General features: G+C 38.2%; 1 protein-coding gene across 2 annotated transcripts in view; it reads left to right on the top strand.

Moving 5' to 3' along the window:
* Positions 1-15036, top strand: part of Atg16 (Autophagy-related 16) — a 679282-nt gene extending 664246 nt beyond the window's left edge. Inside the window, exon 11 of one of the 2 annotated variants that reach the window (XR_013087045.1) lies at positions 14895-14923. The gene's annotated coding sequence lies outside the window, so the exon portion shown is untranslated. Of the gene's footprint in view, positions 1-14894 lie in introns of both variants that reach the window. The other variant, XM_076826311.1, reaches the window with a different exon arrangement.
* Positions 15037-18262: the final 3226 nt, after the last annotated feature.

The raw sequence follows: 18262 nt of genomic DNA, 5'->3' as shown, positions 1-18262 counted from the left end.
ACTTCTATATTGGAACAATAAATTTGTTTGCTGGTTATGTCATAATATCTCTTTTGGAAATTAATTAATGACTATCGTACATGGTGCAAACAGAAAAATTCTGCTATTCAATTTGGTGCCACGAAGTATTTGGAATAACATGAAATTTCTCTTAAAAAACACAAGTGTAATATTTAAGGATGTTTCGGACGTACAATATTAGAAAAAATATATGAAATTTGAAATACTTGAATATCTAAGTCTTACGCATAGTAAATCTAGATATAAGGAACTCGAACAGCAGTTGGAGTTTTATTTTTACTCCTAGAAAGATATTTTTCACTTTACAAATACTTTTTCAAGCATTACTTGCTAAACTTTTGCCAGTGAAAATACCCTGAAATCGCCATTTTCTCAGGTTATAATTTATTTCTTTAAAACGGTGTAGTGAAAACAATTGAAACTCGGCAGATATTTTCATCTATCCAAATACCACATGTACAAAAAATTGAAAACATTAGTACCATTTCTTCAACATTTTTTCAGCTGTCTTATCTGTCAAGATCGTTTCTTTCCATAAGAATACGTGTAAAATCAGTGAAAATTAAAATCGTTATAACTCAGCAACCGTTTAGTGAATTCGTTTAAAATTTTTGGAGCACATTAGGAAGATTAAAAAGAACAATCTCACCACTTTTCATCAACTTGGTAGCATTTTGAAGATAGATATATAATACCATATGAAGCACTCGTTGTTGAAAACTAAAAATTGGACTAATGGTCTCCTTCCAGACTCCTGACTCTTTCACTATACTATATAGTTATTATACAACACTATACTTTTATTCTACTATCTACTTGATTATTGTAGTAGTTGCAACAAAATCAATTGGTCGTTGAGGACCAATGAGGAGCTGTTACCCATCGTACCTGGATACCCAGCTACTGTGTTTTCCTCCTTCTCGCACAAAGTGACAGTGGCTGGTTGATTTTGTTCCAACGATAACTACACGAAGTATTGCAGTCAAACGATGTTTCTTCAAATAACACCTCAAAAATATCAGACCATCCACCTTCGCAACGTGTTGGGAATCTTAAAACCAGCGTCTATTCCGTGTCTACTGGCTCCCTTTATTTCGAATATAAATAGTGTCGCGATGTTTGAATAAAACCAAACATTTGTTTTGCCCAAGTTTGCACAAAAAGGCGACAGCGCGCCTGGGAGCTGTTCCGTAAAAAATCCAAAGATCAATGGGGAAGCTATGTTGACATGGGTCGTGTTGCGTCAATCGGAGATCGCCATGAAATATATTCGCAAATCACCAGCGAAAATGATTCAGCGTGGGTGTATTTGACTTTTAAACATTTATCCTGGAACGGCCAACCAATATTGGAATTATTTTGAAAATCGATACTGTGTAAAAAGAAAAGTGCTAGCCTCTGTGTACGATACTACTTAGTTCGTGGTTTTAGAAACAGCCGGCCATGTTTATAGGATATATAATGATGTCTTCAACGAATCATTCCATCCAGCTCTATTATTTAATACTTTCCTTCGTTTTTTAAACTATAATTTCAGAAAAATCGAATTTATTCGATTTTGCAAAAATCGCATGACAAAACTATTTTCGTTTCACGTGAAGTCAATTAGGTGAATGTCCCAATTTCTGCTCATTTAAGAGATAACTCGTCATAAAGAAGGTGTAAAAAATTTGTTTGTGATGAAAATTTGCAGAGTAATTGATTAATTCTTTAATAATAAATCAACCAATTCAAAAACTATTTAAGAAAGATATTTCAAGATGTTTAACTATTAGTAATTTGTAATTAAATATATAATTATCTAAATGTCTGTATTTCTGCTCATGAAAAATATCGATGTATGTATTGCCCCAAGCTCGTGCAACAGTCGCGTAAATGTTTAAATAATTTAGAATTATTTTCTTGCAACTATAATACAAACGTAACGCATATAATAATAAGAAAAATACGAATTGATCAGAAATGGGGACATGAGCAGAAATTGGGACATTCACCTTAGTTAATTAACGTTGAAATTAAATATACTTTTCTTGCATGAAGTTCTCACAATAACTGGTGGTAAAATTGAGAAAAAAATAGTTTCGCATAAGAAAAGGAATATTCAATAAACCTGCGGTAATTTAATTCTCAGCTTTCTTCTTTTATTCAGCCGGAAATCGTTGGATATATTTGTGTCACTTTAAACAAAGACTTGAAAATCCTCGTTAATGTGATCCGTGTTTCAAATTCTTCAGCCGATTGGGCAACCTCCCCTATTAATTACGAGCAACCTTTAATCTAAAATTTGATACGTAAAGCATGGAACAAATGGAGATTGACTATCTGAAAAGCAAAAAGTACCTAAATCTTACATCTCCAATTGATTCTTTCTCAAGAATCACTTTCCTCCCAATGAAATCGCTCTCTACGAGACATCCTGCAGCTCTGATAACCTTAAACGACGGTCTATATGATACCTATATGATAAGCTTAAGCGACAGTCTATATGATATCGAATCGATAGTTGAAAAAGGGAGAAGCTGATGATTTACAATCCTCCGACGGCTTACATTCAATATATTTCGTATCTAAAGCCACAGGAGTGAAACCGATAGACCCTTGAACATTTCTGAGCCACGATCTCGCGTGACAAGCAGCGCTCTAAAAATAGGGGCAGAATGATAATTTACTGGCAAGTGAAAGTGGCCATTCTTGTGGCGGGATACAGGCAACGTGGAAAAGGAGCCTGGGGTTAGCTCTTACGCTAAATGGAGGTGGCTGTAAGGGACGAGGAAAGTAAATTGAACGCGCAGGGACGTGACTGGCTGATGCGAGCTACACGGATGAGAGGCCTCTCTATAGTTTGCAAATGTATGCAGGATTTACATTCGATCCCTATGGACCGCTGACTAATCTCGTGAAACCATATCAGCCGAAGAACTGTTCGAGATATCGATTTTACCTGTGGTCAACTGCGCCACAGAGCACCGAAGCGCGCCCCCCACTGAGGGGTGAAATTCTATTGACAGAGGACACTCGATCGCAGCCCGCTTTAAGCGACAGTGTACTCGTTTGTATTAATTTGCAAGAATCGACCAAGGGCCATTGTAAAATGTACTTTTGGTTACTAAGAGTGGCTGCAAATTGTTGGACGACAGAGGGCTGTTGAACGGATCCATTAAGGGGTTACATCCACCTAGAGGTCCGGAAAAAGCATACAAATTTAAAGAAGTTTTTTTCAGAGGTACTCTACGTTCTCGTATTTTTAAATTTTGCTTTCAATTTTGCCATAATGGAAATACTTGCAAAGCCTTCTTGAAGGAAGAAAATTTTTTCCGACGAAATTCCATGTTTCAACTTCAAACGGTCGCCCTTTTTTACCAAAATACAATATTAACATTCGGAGAACGTCAGGTACTTCTGTAAGTTATTTATTTTTAAAATCTACTTGAATTTTTGCTTTCTGATGCATCGTTTAGCCTTGGGAATGTCCACCGGCTAATGCTTAAAAGCACGTCTCATATCGAAGTCGATATCTCCTTTAGTTAATAAACATTGTGCATGATTTTCACTTATAGTTTTCCCCAAACAAATTCCTGAAATTGTATACTTTTTCGGGACCTCTAGGTGGATGTAACCCCTTAAGGGGGTAGGTGTTCTCGTCTAGAAGCCCAATTTTTTCCCTTCCCACCACACGTATTTTTTAACATTTCAGTAAGTTGTAAAAAAAATGTTCAGCCGCGTATAATAGTAATTAGTGGAGAATTATGACGAAAGCTCTCCGATCGAGCGTTGTCGAACTACACAGAAAATCGTAGGTACCGTTTCCTCGCGCGAAACATAGCCTCTGATTAGTCACTTAAAAGGAAACCGCGCGGGGTAGAATTCTGCCCGGTGTGCCATTTGGAGCGCAGAAATGACGGCGCCTTTCGTCAACATGTCCCCGGCGATTACGAGCACTCGACGAAAGTAGATGAGGGAGAGCCAAAACTTCATTGTTTTGCGATGCAAACGTACCGTGCGAGCGCTCCTTTTTCTCCTCCCGGTCGGCTGTTTTATTTTTGACGTGCAGAAATATGAGCCCGGGTTACCGGACCCGGCGACACACACTTGAGCCATTCTCGCAAAAATTTGTCCGCTTCTGCGAGTTAAACCCGAGTTAATTTCGCACACATCCAGCAGCCGGGAGGGGGCTGGGCAAGGTTGATACACACATACCGGGCTCGGACATCCATTTCGGTTAGAGGCTTTTACGCTTTTGTTGTGAACGCGGTGCCACGGCAAAATAGTGAAAACCAAGCCCGCTGCTATCAGGGAAAGGCGGATGGCGGCGGAGGAGGTGTACAAAAGTTTTGCGCAAATAAATCTCTGCGCGCAAGGAGGGGACAATAGAGGACCGCCGCCGCTGAAAGCGCGTTTAGGCGTGAATTATTGTTTATCTAGGACGCTTTAAGACAAAAAGAAGGCTTAAAGTGGATCAGCTGCTTTCTATTGGGGTATTATCTTTCTTACCGTACCCTCTCAGCGCCCTGGCTGGGTGACTTCATCAGGGCAATTGCCCTATTTTCAACTGAAAGCTGCCAGTTTGCTAGCTTCGATGCAAGATGGATTAAAAGAAGCAGTAGTTTAGGAGTTAGAGGTTCTGGGATAAGTGCCACGTGGTTCATTAGGGTTCCCTGATCAGAAGACGCTTTCGCCTTCTCCAAATCGTGACAGGATTCTTTAGGAAGAATGTCCCTATTTTTTAGTAACACCGTTCTACAAAACTCAAGCCACACAAGATAGCTGCGTGACGTGCAGTCACCAAGCATCACCTGATACAGCGAGGCTCCATCTTGGTCCTGACACAAACATGAACGCTTTGAAAGCAAAGTTTCATTGGGCTATCCAGCTTGAAGACATTTTTAAAACACGTTGTCACTATCGAGTTTAATAGACAGATATTTTTAATACATATATTTAGGGTGTTTATGGTTCCCTGACCACAATAGTAGGTTAGTAGATTATCACTTTAATAATTTTTAAAGAGGAGACAATAGTTCTTTTAGAGATGTAGGATTGTGAAGACTTCGATGTTAACGCATAGGCTTCTTAATTTAAGTCCAGCTGTTTCGAGACGATTTAAATGTACCTGGATAATTATTAAAGGCAACAGCTTTCGGTATCCCAGTTGGCAGTCAGCGAAGGTGCAGGTAGTAGTCTCAATGCTAGTAGAATTAAATCTCAAATTTTCAAACGAAGACTTCACTTTCTAGTTTTATTCAGGAATTATACACCCTATTTCTAAAACACTGTGCAGTTTGTTCAACACGATCTTACTCCAAACGATTGATTATTTCTTAAAAGGAAAGGAAGAATCCAGAGCCAGAGTGAATGCGCCTGGGAACTCGCGTTTGTGCTCAAGTGCAATCCGTTGCAAACTCTTCTTCGCTAATATAGACAGTAGCAGGAAGAGCGAGCCGACATCGAGAAACGCTTATTTGCTTGTAGCGCACGAGTTACTCGAATTGAGAGTGTCTAGCTCTTTGAGAGCGTGTATGGGAGGAAATGGATGCAAGAGTTGTAAAGGATAGACAAACATGCAAACACGGTCGTTTAATTAATACATAAACCTTAATTTGGCGTATCAATATTGGCCCACGCTGGTCGAGATTAATTTGAAGAGCCTGTTGAAACGAGCTTTTATTGTGTTACAAAAACAATTAGACTTGGCTAGGCACAGTTTAGTTGTTCTTACAGGGTAAAGGACCTAATTACTGACAACTAACTAATTACTGTCACCTTAAGCTATTTTACTTAAAATAACGAATAAATAAAATATAGTATAGATTATAGGTTGAATTACATAATTATTTTTTTGTATGACTTTACAACGTTTATTTATTCGTTATTTTAAGTAAAATAGCTTAAGGTGACAGTAATTGGTTAGGTGTCAGTAATTGGGTCCTTTACCCTAGGTTTCTTAAATCATTGATGTGTGTTTTCTGTGATGTCTTTTATTAAAAAGTTTAAGAAGTAGGGCAGCAGATTTTAATATTTCAATACATTTCGTGATCTTCTACTAATATTTCGAGCAATTAATAATTTCTATATTTCTCTGATACCCTTTATCAGGATATTAACATATTAAGTGTCATTTTGGATTTTAAGATTCTTTATGGCACTTCGAAAATTAGAAACAGTTGATGTTCTGTTGAATTTTTCGCAGTTTAACCTTTCTTCTTCATCTGTTGCGTTTCAACGTCTTTCTTTATTGAGAGTTTCACTTGAGCTTAAGATAAATATCGTCAGTGACCCACGTGGCACGGACAATAGTAATTTCTGAAGTAGGTTTCGTTATTTTCGTTTATTCTTTACCCTGTTATTGATAGGCTAATGAATTCTTCAACAGAATTTATAAAAAATAGTAACGATTTGTATTCATCCGGAATTTCGAATTTAATATAAATATTTCATATTGGAGAAGGTGTGCACACTCATACAGCGGTTAATATTACAGACACATTCCTACAATATTCTGAAAACATCACTATGCAATGTTAAATTGAAAATATTTACAAACGCATGGGTATACTTGAATAGAACACTTTACGCCTGTTAGTTTAATATTTACACCATTGCACATATAGTTCACACAACAAGCAACAATCTCTAATTTAAAATCACAAAACTCCACGAAAGTTTTTAACAAATTTCAACGTGCTCCTTTTAAAAGTATTAACCAATCTCCATGATATCAAGTGATCCTTTAATTCGTATTTCATTAATTTTTAATAAGTTTCCGTGGAAATCAATGGAAATCCATAAATCCAGCAGACGCGTGTATTATTTTACATTCTATTTTCAATATTGCTCCCTGCTTGACGCTTTGTCGCGTATCCCATCACGAATCCCCCTCCATATATCAGAGATCCATCTGAATAAAACACAGCCATCACGTTTCAAGCAGTAAACTACTCAATTTTTGCGCCACCGTTTTTAACGTTCAGCGAATTGAAAGCGTGCAACCTATTGTCCCATTCGTACGGCGCGGCGCTGTGACAACATTATTGAAATGAGGATAAAGCCACGACTAACTGAAATCGTAATAATTGGAAAGTTGCTTTGTTTTTGATTACACGCCCCGCTCAAGTGAAGTATGAAATGAGATGCATCCCCATCTGCCTCCTCTTGTCCAAACATTCAATCACACTGTTTGATCACAGTAAACTTACGTATTAATTGGGTCAGTTCTCGACCAGAAACAATTTTATTCTTTTGAAAAATAGGTCCCTAATAATGGCCAAACGCGAATCGACTCAATAAGGGGACGTGAGTCAACGCGAGTGCTAAGTAGCACAGTATACGCGGCTACTGACTGTTGGTGCCGAGCTAGATTCATATAAACAGCCATAACTTCTACAATTATTTATTAATCAATGTAAAAATTTGTGAAAATCTTCCTCGTATATTAAGGAGGAACTTTTCGCTGTAAATTATATGTACCTCAAAATTGCCTCGATACTTTTTATCGGCGAATGTTGAAAAACATAGGTTCTGCCCAGTATTACATTTTAATTAAACATTATTAGATTCTTTTACATTAGGCCTTTGTGCATACACTTCACTAGAGCTTTCTGAAGTTATGCTTTGCGTTTCAAAATAACCCGTGAATATTTCCGCAAATTATCGAAATTTATATTTAAAGAAAATATCGACTTTGGACGAAGAAACATTTATCGTTCATAATTTTTACCACAATTAATAATGATTGAATAAAAAAACTGTAAATAGAAAAAATGTGTATCGTGGCGGGCTTTACAACACTATATTTTTTAAAATCCAATACCTTCGCGCATTTTCGAGCGCTAGGTCCTTTATTGCAACACGGCCCTTCAATTATTAAATAGCTGTAAAGTATTAACACGTCTTCGCCAACGCAGAAGCATTTTTGAATGACGACTAAACTCGCCTTCTCCGTTTAACGGATTAAATGATTACACAGAACGTTCGCGATGGGCGTGCCTGACTCTTTTCTCATCGGGCACCTTCTCTACACTTATCGGGATCATTAATATCGCCCTCTATTTTTAAACAGAACCATATGTCTTTTAATGTACGTAATCACAGTCAACACTTGGTCGAGTTCGACGACCATAATTACTCAAGGTCCGTCAAGGTCCGCGATGACTGTGTGATTCGTGAAAAGCCTCTGATTACGTTTGGAATAAAAGAGAAGCAGCGCAAGATTGATAGCGCGGTGGGTTTAAAACTATTGTTAAGTAATTTCTGTGTCGTGTCAGAGGATTAAAGGCCAGGGCACTGCTAAGTGTTGGTGGCTGAATTCATTTGGTCTTTCTCTGGTACGTTAGCCAAGTCCCAAGCGGTGGCTTGTTGTGGTAATGTTCGTATTCCGCCAGCATTATCATTAGGATTCAGCCGAGTAATCATCGTTAACGTTCGCAAATAAGCTCGGTGAATTAGGAATATTTATTCGTTGCCTGAATACCCGGGCATTTCGTATACAGTTTTGCCGCTGAATGGATTCGCCGCGCGTGGTCTTTAATCGTGACTCCATTTTTAACATGCAGAGCAAGTCATGTAGCGTGTTATTATAAATCACGTTTCGTGTCTGCGTAATGGCGCGGAGGCAGAAAATCGACTGACAAGCCTCCCCTTACGTGCCAGCATACTTTCAAAGAAAGTTTGCTGCTTACTCACTTGCGCTGCAGCTAGTCGCCGAGAATATTTCCGGAGGCTTGAGCCCGGCAACGATGAAATTCAATGCGCAACATTGGAAAATGAGGTTTCAGTGGAGTGTTGCGTGGGGGTGGGTACCTTGGTATAGGTTCTTTGTTTCGTCATTAAAGCTCCTATCGTGATGATAACGACACAGCAGATAGAACACATTTCTTGAAGGGTTTTTGGTCTTCAAGGCGATAAGACACATTATATTGCTTCAAGTTTCAAGAGAGTGTTTAGTGGTTGGCGAAAAATTAACGAGAGGGACAGGTAACTTGTTATAAGATTTAATTAATCGAAGTAAGTGGTGGAAAAAATTGCTGGAATGGTTCACTAAAGAGTCTCGACAGGAATTGGAACTACAACTGATTAAAATAATATTAGACTGATGTACGATTCAGGCTGATTTGGAACTGAATTGCTTCTAAATCTAAACTGACGTTGCCTTTGGCTAGCGATTATGCAGCGAAGTGCGAGGATAAAAGACAGGGATGAAGTTTAGATAATTCAAAATACACTTAATTCTGCTTTTTACAGGATCTTCATTTAACATGGGGCAGAAATAATAAATTATCTTTCTGTGCGATTTGTTTTAATCTAACACAGTTCGATAAATTTGTCTTTTTAAAATTTTGACATGGTTTTAATTTTAACACAGAAAATTCCACTTATTTTCAATTAAAAAAATTCTGAGAATTTGCATTTAAGGCTGCTACACACTCTCAAGTATTTTTTCATATGCACTGCATCTTTTTTTCACGGATTTTTCGGGAACGTATGTATCGTGTGAAAAACAGAATTAAGTATACTATACGTTGCTTGAATTCAACTGAAGGGACAGTATCCACTACTTGAGCAATAGAAGGGGCTAAGGCGACAGTGCTTGGACGATGCAGAACTTGGATGGTGCAATAGGAAAAAGTTTAGGAACATTCGTTTTAGAGGAAAGTTCAGTCTGGTGTACATAAGTATATCGTACCATGACGAACAAATTAGTAGCCTACGGAAGTCTGTCTAGCACTCTACTAGCGCATCGCAAACTGACAACCGATCGAGTTTCCCTCAAGTATATGATTTCGAATATCGAACTCCCTCGATAATTACATTAGAGACGATATCTGGTTTGCTGAAAAGCTGGATCTGCTAGTTCAAATACTGTTCTGCGGTAGTTTCAGACCCTCAATGGCTTCCCTGATTTCTCTTACTGCTTAGGAAAAAAAAAAAAGAAGAAAAAACAAGACACGTTCAGAAGCGAAGTTCGGTCACCCGAAAATTCTGATTTTTTTTCTCAATTTTGCAGGTTTGCAGGGCACCTCGATAGAAGTATCAGACGATTTTTCTTTTCTGCTACTTTTTGGTTCTTCAGGGTGGAAATAACACTTAAAGGTTTATTTCTCAATGATGTACTTAATTAATTCTGATTAATCATGACCTAGTTGATATTAAGTAACAGGAACATGGTTTATAAGAAATATTAAGGAAAAGCGATTTTTTTGCAATATTCACCTATGATGAGGCGCAATTTTTGTTTGGATCGTGTTTTTCATCTTTTCTATCTTTAGTAGTTTTAGAGGCAACCAGGCAGAATATGTTTTTATCCCCAACTTAGAGCACTAATTTCACCCCCTAAACAAGAAGATTAGTCGATATGAAAAATACGTGTAGAATATTTTTCAATACTCGACCTCTGTGCTGAATTTCATTAAGATACTGCAAGTAAATGAACAGGCATTTCTATAGTTTAATAAATTTCAAAGTTCCCGATAAAAATGTGAAAGAATAAGTTTGACCTACTTCTCAGGTTTTTCTTAATTCAGGTAATAAAATTTCCATTTCGGTACTCTGATTCGAACTGCTAGTTTACGGCGATGGAACGAAGGCACGGCCAGTGCGAGTAGAATCTACTTGTCCGTAGTCAGCCGTAGGCAGTTGCCGTAGTTAGGCAAGCCGCATCCTACGTGCACGCATTAAATTCCGTCCCATGAAACTTCAAAGTCGTTTCTGTGAAAAATGAAGCCTGATATAAAAAAATTCTATTTCAAAATTCCTTCTTGTTTTTGTACAATACTGGAAATCTTTATTATATCACACTACGAAACAATCTTTATAACTACAGTAATGATTGATAAAGTAGCTGGTATCCAACTTATTTTAAACATATCGAGTACCGAATACTTAGTCAGCAATCGCGCAAAAGTACTTTCCAAATACTAACACTAAACGAGGTGTAAGCGAATACACGCTAAATATTCGAGCGATAGGTACAGCGCATATTTCCCGTACTTCAGAGTTCTGCAGTAACTAAATAAAGAATTATTTAAATAACGGATCAAATAAAAGTTACTTTAACTTCAGATTATTTGACGAATGAAGCTAATTTTTTTATTCGACGCGTGACGAATAATTTTTGTAACTTATACTCGTTATACGAAAATCTATTTAAATATAAATTGCGCCCATCTCTGGTTCACTTCTACCTCGAATCCTTCAACTACCTGCATTAGCTATAAATCATACCGCGTCCCGTTTCAACATTGGTACAGACTAAAACCCAATTAAGAAGCGGCAATATTTTGTCCGCTCGCTAGAGTAATCTCACAATTGATCCAATTACATTCTGCCTTACATCCCTGAAACCCTTTATTCTTATACTTTTATGCCGAAACGAAAGAATCACATCCAGTGCTGCATATATCGAATAAAATGTGATATACAGCTGCTTAAGGAAGGAAACGAGAAACGGACGGAAGCACCTCGAAGGTGCAATCGAGGAAAAGGGAGTTATCCCGTTACGTATTTATTCGTTACATAATAACGAAACCCGCGGCCATAGCGCGGCCTTTGGAAACATCGACACAACCACTGTGCCGAAGGGAAGTAACAAAGAAACCGGATCGTGCAATTTCATCGCGGCTTTGAAATACGAGTAAAGTGTGCGACGCCAGTGTTGCGCCACGCCGGTTAACGCTGTTATTAAAAGTACGTTACAAGTCGAGGGCGGTTTCCCCTTTCGAGGGCTGCGCTACTCAGGCCGGTCGTTTTCATAGATTTCCACGGCGCAATAAGCAGGATTTCAAACTTAATTTACGCGGGGAAATAACGCTCGCGTCACCTTGTTTCCGCGACGAACTCTTGGATTCTGCAGTGTATTTGCTGCGGATAGTGCTGAACTGCTTTGAAATTGAGAGAGCAGTCTGGTCGAATAGTAGATTGTACGCTAATTTTCGACGATATTATGATCCTCCTTTTATTTATAAGGACTGCAGCTTGAAATACATATATCGCTGTTACCCTGAATACCTGTGAATAGAGCTTCTGAACACTTTAGTTGGGACTAGTTATGTAGAAAGCTACCAACCCTCAATGATGTGAGACTCACGAGGAAAATTCGGTTACCCGAATATTCCGATTTTTCTTTAAACTCTGCAGGTTTGTAGAGGACTTCGATAGAAGTATCAGGCATATTTCGTTTGTGCCCATTTTCGGTTCTTCAGGGTGAAAACACCCCCAAAGGCAGGGACTTCAAACCGGTATGATTTTCATACCGGTATTACGTCAACAAATCTATACCGAAATCGCACCGAAACAGATGATTACCGAAATCTTTATAGAACCGAAATAGGTGAGTACCGAAATCGTTCAAGTACCGAAACCGAAATAAATACCGGCATTTTTCCGGTTTCTCTTTAGGTGCCATGGTAGATTAAAGTATTATCTTCATAACGTAATATATTTTCATAAAAATACCAATAGATTCGTAACTTCATTATAGAGTGGCCGCAGAATAAAGAAAAAATGCAACGTTTCCCTTCCGAATTCCGGAAGACGCAATATCACTTACTTCTTCACTTGCGAACACATTATACATGTTATTTTATTATTAGCTTCAGTATTACAGCAATATTAATATCATGTACAATCGCTTTTGCTTAATAATACTTTGAAAACTGTAATAAAATCCGAAAACCGAAAAAATTACCGGTAAATATAGGTAAATATACCGGTATGACGTCATACCGGTATTTGCGTATTTCGGTTTCTATAAAGGTTTTGAAGATGGAACCGAGAAATACATGAATATACATGTACGAAAGTAGGAAATCTTTAAGGAACATTTTCACCTTGAAGAAGCGAAATTGAGTACAAACGAAACCTGATACTTCTATTGAGATCCTCTACAAAACTGCACAGTTTAGAAAAAATCGGAATACTCGGGTAACCGAACTTCCCTTGTCACTGGTGGACTAAAGTATTCTAACTTAATTTTTTCGATAAAGCTGTTTTGTGACATTCCCTGCCCCCCCCTCCCCCTTACCCTTCAATTATGGATACGACGAACTCCAAACTCTATCAGATTGTTTCAAACGATCCATTGATACTAATGAATTGCGACAGTGAATTTTCACCTCAACCACTGTCACAAAATTCCCTTTGCCGTGTTGTTTTGCGAGGGCCAGTGCTTCTTTGATGTTAATTGTTTGGGGGCTCGGTGGACAACTATTGGCTCTGCAACAGGGCAACTATAAACAACCCATCTCGCTGTGCCCATTTCCTTCGTTTGTACATTTACGAATTTTGTACAGGGGGACGGTCGTTTTACTTTGTTGTTGCCGGCCCATGTTAAATCAAACGTGATTTAATGCCCGATCAATTAGCCTGTCGAATTTACTACGACGATACGTCGGTTATTGATATCGCCTCAGGCTCTGTGCTTCCTAGGAGGATGGAATTACTGGATCCTATTACTTCGTGGCGATGCATCATACCCGTCGACTTAGGTGTACCGACGTAAGCAGATTTTATACGAATGCGGAGATACGCGTTCCGATTGCAGTTTCGGACCGAGCATCGCGATTGTTGCTTCGCTACTTCCCACATTTCATATTTTTCTGATTCCAATCGATTCGCCATTGAAATGATGCGCAATTTTATTACCTCAAGCGACGTATAGTTAATATCGAGGTGAACGAAACGTACCCTTTGTTTTTGCTTTAATTTCGAACGCTTGATTCACCCGCATAACTAGGTTTAATGTTTATATAAATATATTCGTTGGTCGCGAGACATGCAGTTAGAGAATTCTTGGCGTCAGGATAACTTTAAAATGCTCAGTAAAGAGTCAGTCCGAAGTTATTCCTATCCCGTGGTCAGATTCAATTAGAGTTTCCAAACTATTGAAGCAACTTAAGGTGGAGTCACGTGTCTCCGGTTCATTAATTTCGAGGAAGCTTTAAGAACCGAACTTGGAATTACTATTTATTATTTCGAACAGGTGATTGAATGCCAGCAGCAAACTTCGTTTCATTTAATTTCCATTAAATTGTGTGCTAGCTTAAGGAGGGAATCCTATTTTATGGGTTAAAAACATAGCAAAAGTTAGAATTTTTTTTTAAAGAAACTAGCAGTTCGATTCATCTGTAATTTGGAACATGTTATTATGCACCCTTGAAGAAATTGCAGTTTTTTTTATATTCGTTTTTGATAATAAATTTAGGAGTTATGCATCACACCACGCAAAACTCGTCGTCCGCTGGTGTGCATGATATTTACCTTCCAGGTAATCTGAAACAGAAAAATGAAAGGGCGTTTTACTTTGTACATGTGTAGCTTAAAATTAATCAACCAGAATACCGCTAAATTCTATACTTCTTTTATTACATAAGAAAATTGGCGCAAAATTGGATCGCAAAAATTAAAGGTTCAGACCTTTCAGTTTGAAAACTCTTCACACTGCTCAATAATTTTTTTTATTTTTTGCTGGTTCATCAATTTCAAGCTACACATGTATAAAATAAAACGCCGTTTCATTTTGCTGTTTCAGATTACCGGGTAGAGAAATATCATGCACACCAACGGTCGACGAATTTCGCGCGGCGTGATGGTCGATCATGCATAACTACAATATTTATGGTTAAAAATTAATAAAAAAAAACTTGCAGCTTCTTCAAAGATGTATCAAAGCATCCTCCAAATTTCAGATAATTCGAAACGCAGGTTTCTTAAAAAAAAATTCCAAATTTTACTATGTTTTTAGCCCAAAGAATACGATTCCCCTTAAATGCAATAACGTATTTTAGGAGCGTTGTGATTCGATATAAATTGTCTACACAGGCACATCTGAAATTTGATTTTGGTGAAGGGTATTTAATTCGAGTGGCATGTTTTGGTTGCAGGCGTAGAAACAAAATTCGCAGGCTCCAGCTGCAACGATCTGGTAACTTCTGACGGGGCAGGCTCCACGATAATCAGCGGACATTTTGATCAGAGAATCAGATTTTGGGATACGAGAGCCGAATCCAGCTCGAATGACATTCTGTTGGAGGGGAAGGTGACATCACTTGATTTATCTCGTGGTGAGTTCTGTACGCCAGTAGTTATTATTTACATATCGATGGGTTTTTGTTAGTGCACAAATATTGTATGTCCATTTTTAGCGTTTTCGAGAAAAACAGGTTTAAACATAAAATGTTACATAAGATTCAGCGACGTACAATGAAGAAAAATACTATTTTTCATTTTTCTTTCAACTCAAATTTCACAAAAAGTGGACACACAATATTTGTGCACTAAACCATCAAATACGTCAGCGTTAAAATATTATTATTGTACACACCTATTGGTAATTGCATATAGTTACTATTACTTGTTGCAACATAATATAAAATTCAAAGATCTGTAGACGATTCGTGGAACCATTGCATTTCTTCGAATTTTCAACCCTTCGTCGCATTCTTAATTTGTTCTGTATGCACAATTAAAAATCCCATTATTGTTAGAAAACGTCACGAAACGCAACTTTTGAGTTTATTACGCGATGAAATGTTCCCTCGTCTCCTAGAGATGAATAAATCATACATACCTATGTAATTGAAAAGTCTCAGAAAATTGCTTTTTTCGATCTATCTAATGATTCCATTCAGAAAGAGTGCATATTGCAAAGGGTGGGGAAAGGTGGTCTGAAATATTGCAATACGATATTTCCATTATCACCTCGTCCAGCCTACCAAACACCGCGTTCTTCTTTTATCGAAACAGCTGGCGCGACCATCAAAATTGCGTAACGCAGCCTGCATAAAGATAAATGGCACCTGAATCCGAGTTCATTATCGGCGATGATAACAGTGTTACCATCATCCACGCGAAACGGTCAAGCAGATTTATTTATAATTTTTCATTTATGCTCCTATAGAGGGCCAATTATTTGCCAATTAGAGCATCCATCGCAGGATGCCACGTGCAGGGCCATCAAAGCGACAATTCCGGATGCTCTTCACGTACTATTCAGCGGTAAACTATCAGAGGCAGCAGCATTTGACCCGCGTTCATGTACTCGTTGCGTTTCAATTAGATCCGAAAGCTAGGATCTCGCGCAGTGTTTGAAAAGATGAATTATAAGTCATTGAAACGCGCATGGCCCAGTTGACCGAATAGAGTCACGCATTCGGCTCACGATCGTAATTTGTGCGGGTGAAGTAATATTTCGAGCAGCCTGCGCTCTTCATTGTCGGCTGCATCACAGAGATAACCGTCGCTTCGCTGATGTCTCAATGCGCCCATTTCACCTACAAGTTACGCTGCCACGTCGGCCGCCGAGTTCATTCGGAAAGGCACGCATAATTCCAGGGAATTTCATTAATCCAGATAACGGTGGAACAGAGACGCGAACGAAACGATACCCCCGACTGTAAAATTCTGCTCGATTACGCCACACCAGTCTAATGCTTTTTCCTTTATCATTCGCCGCGATACATTATGTATACTTCCATTAAAGTATAATACACCCGTTCGCTGGTAAATGTGCTCGCCGGGATTCAGAACGAAGCATTTCTCGGACGCCTCGTCCCCATAAGATTTATACGTCCTGAAAAGAAATTACTTAGCGGGATTCGTTTCGATGCATTTCAAGCCAAGGCGCGCATCACTTTATTCTTTCTTTTTTTTTTTTCTCTCCTCCCCCTTCGCTGTTCAAATAACGGAGACTCGCGGAAAGTTCCTCGCAACGTGATCGGAATGCAATCGGGTCGTAATCAGCGATTGCTTATCATCTTTATTCAGGCACGTACGCGGCTTGTTGTATGGCTAACCGTATTAGCACAGCCAATTTAACTTCAACATCGGCGACATGCAAATTCAAGTAGTGACACCTGCTTGTTTTCAGATGCAAATTACCTTTTGAGCTGTGTCAGGGACGATACGCTGAAACTTATTGACTTACGGATGAAGAAGATCATTGGATCGTTCAGGTGAGCACGGTGTCTTGCGGGTAGGAAATTCAATACCGGGATAGCGGCTGTTTTTTGGATTCTAAAACTCGCGGGATTTGATATATCAAGTTATAACTTATCCCGAGAATTTCGAGGATTTTTATAAACGTAAATTACTATATGAACAACTGAAAAATATGAAAATGGAATTAAAAAAACAACCGGGATCCCGGGATTGAATTCCCTACTTGCGGGATATATTTAAGCGATGTAGGGTGGATGTCACAGTAAATGAACACGTACCAGTGAATGAGATTCATCAATTTGTATTAAAACGAGTAAAATAAGTTATTAAAATAAATGATCCTAATTAATTTGAGACTTCTTTTAATTTCTTGCTTCATATCCAAACAATTTTTGCAGCACGTGGAATCAATTGAGCAAACATAGTTTTATAATAGTGTTCATTCTTACCCTTAAGTGTTCATTTATTACACACATCCCGATTTTCCCGGGACAGTTCCGAATTTCTGGCTTCTCCTCGGCTTTGTCTTGGTGCTTTTAGAATACAAAAGTGTTCGATATTTTCTGATAACAGGTACGATTTTTTTTAATGCCCCGATGAACTGTTGGCTAACCTGTCTAATTGTAAGATTCGTTCGTTCATTTTCGTATTACGTTATTTTTTTTGTTTTTATTCGCACGTCATTATCAGATTGAAAGTCAGAATTGATTCCGATACGGAAGTGGATATTCTTTTAAAATCTGTAAGCTCGTGATACAAAGTGAAATTAGAATGTTTGGTGCAGATGGGAGCTCCAAAAAATTTTCCAAAATTGAAGGTTCAATTATACAGGGTGGACCAATAAGAATTACCACCTTCAACGCCCCGAAATTATTTAAGTAATAGAAATACTGAAAACAGCACCTGCAGAAAAATCATTATGAAATTTTTCTCTTACTTCCATGGTTCCAGAAATATTCTCGATGGTAATTCTTATTGCTCCACCCTGCAGGTGCATAAAATAATTCAAAGCGTTATGCACGATGTGGGCGATAAATTTAAAAGAATCCTTTTGTGCCATTTACCTTTTCGTCAGTGACAGTTTAGTCAGTAATACGTTTCCCTACTGTACGCTGATTTTTATAGAACGATTCATTAACTAATGAACTAAACGTGTTAAGCGTGATAGTATAAACTCGATTACTTTCCCGCGAACACGATGGGAACGCTTTGATTTGATCGAAGCTTTGAGTCAAAGTGGTACACGAAATATAATATAGAAATTAATTATAACCCGATTCTGTTTGATTTGCAGTGCTGATGGCTTTAAAGT

This window comes from Andrena cerasifolii, chromosome 14, assembly GCF_050908995.1.
Source record: "Andrena cerasifolii isolate SP2316 chromosome 14, iyAndCera1_principal, whole genome shotgun sequence".
In the NCBI taxonomy this organism is placed as follows: domain Eukaryota; kingdom Metazoa; phylum Arthropoda; class Insecta; order Hymenoptera; family Andrenidae; genus Andrena; species Andrena cerasifolii.
The sequence above is the reverse complement of the archived record's forward strand: the minus strand, read 5'-3'. Positions and strand labels throughout refer to the sequence as shown.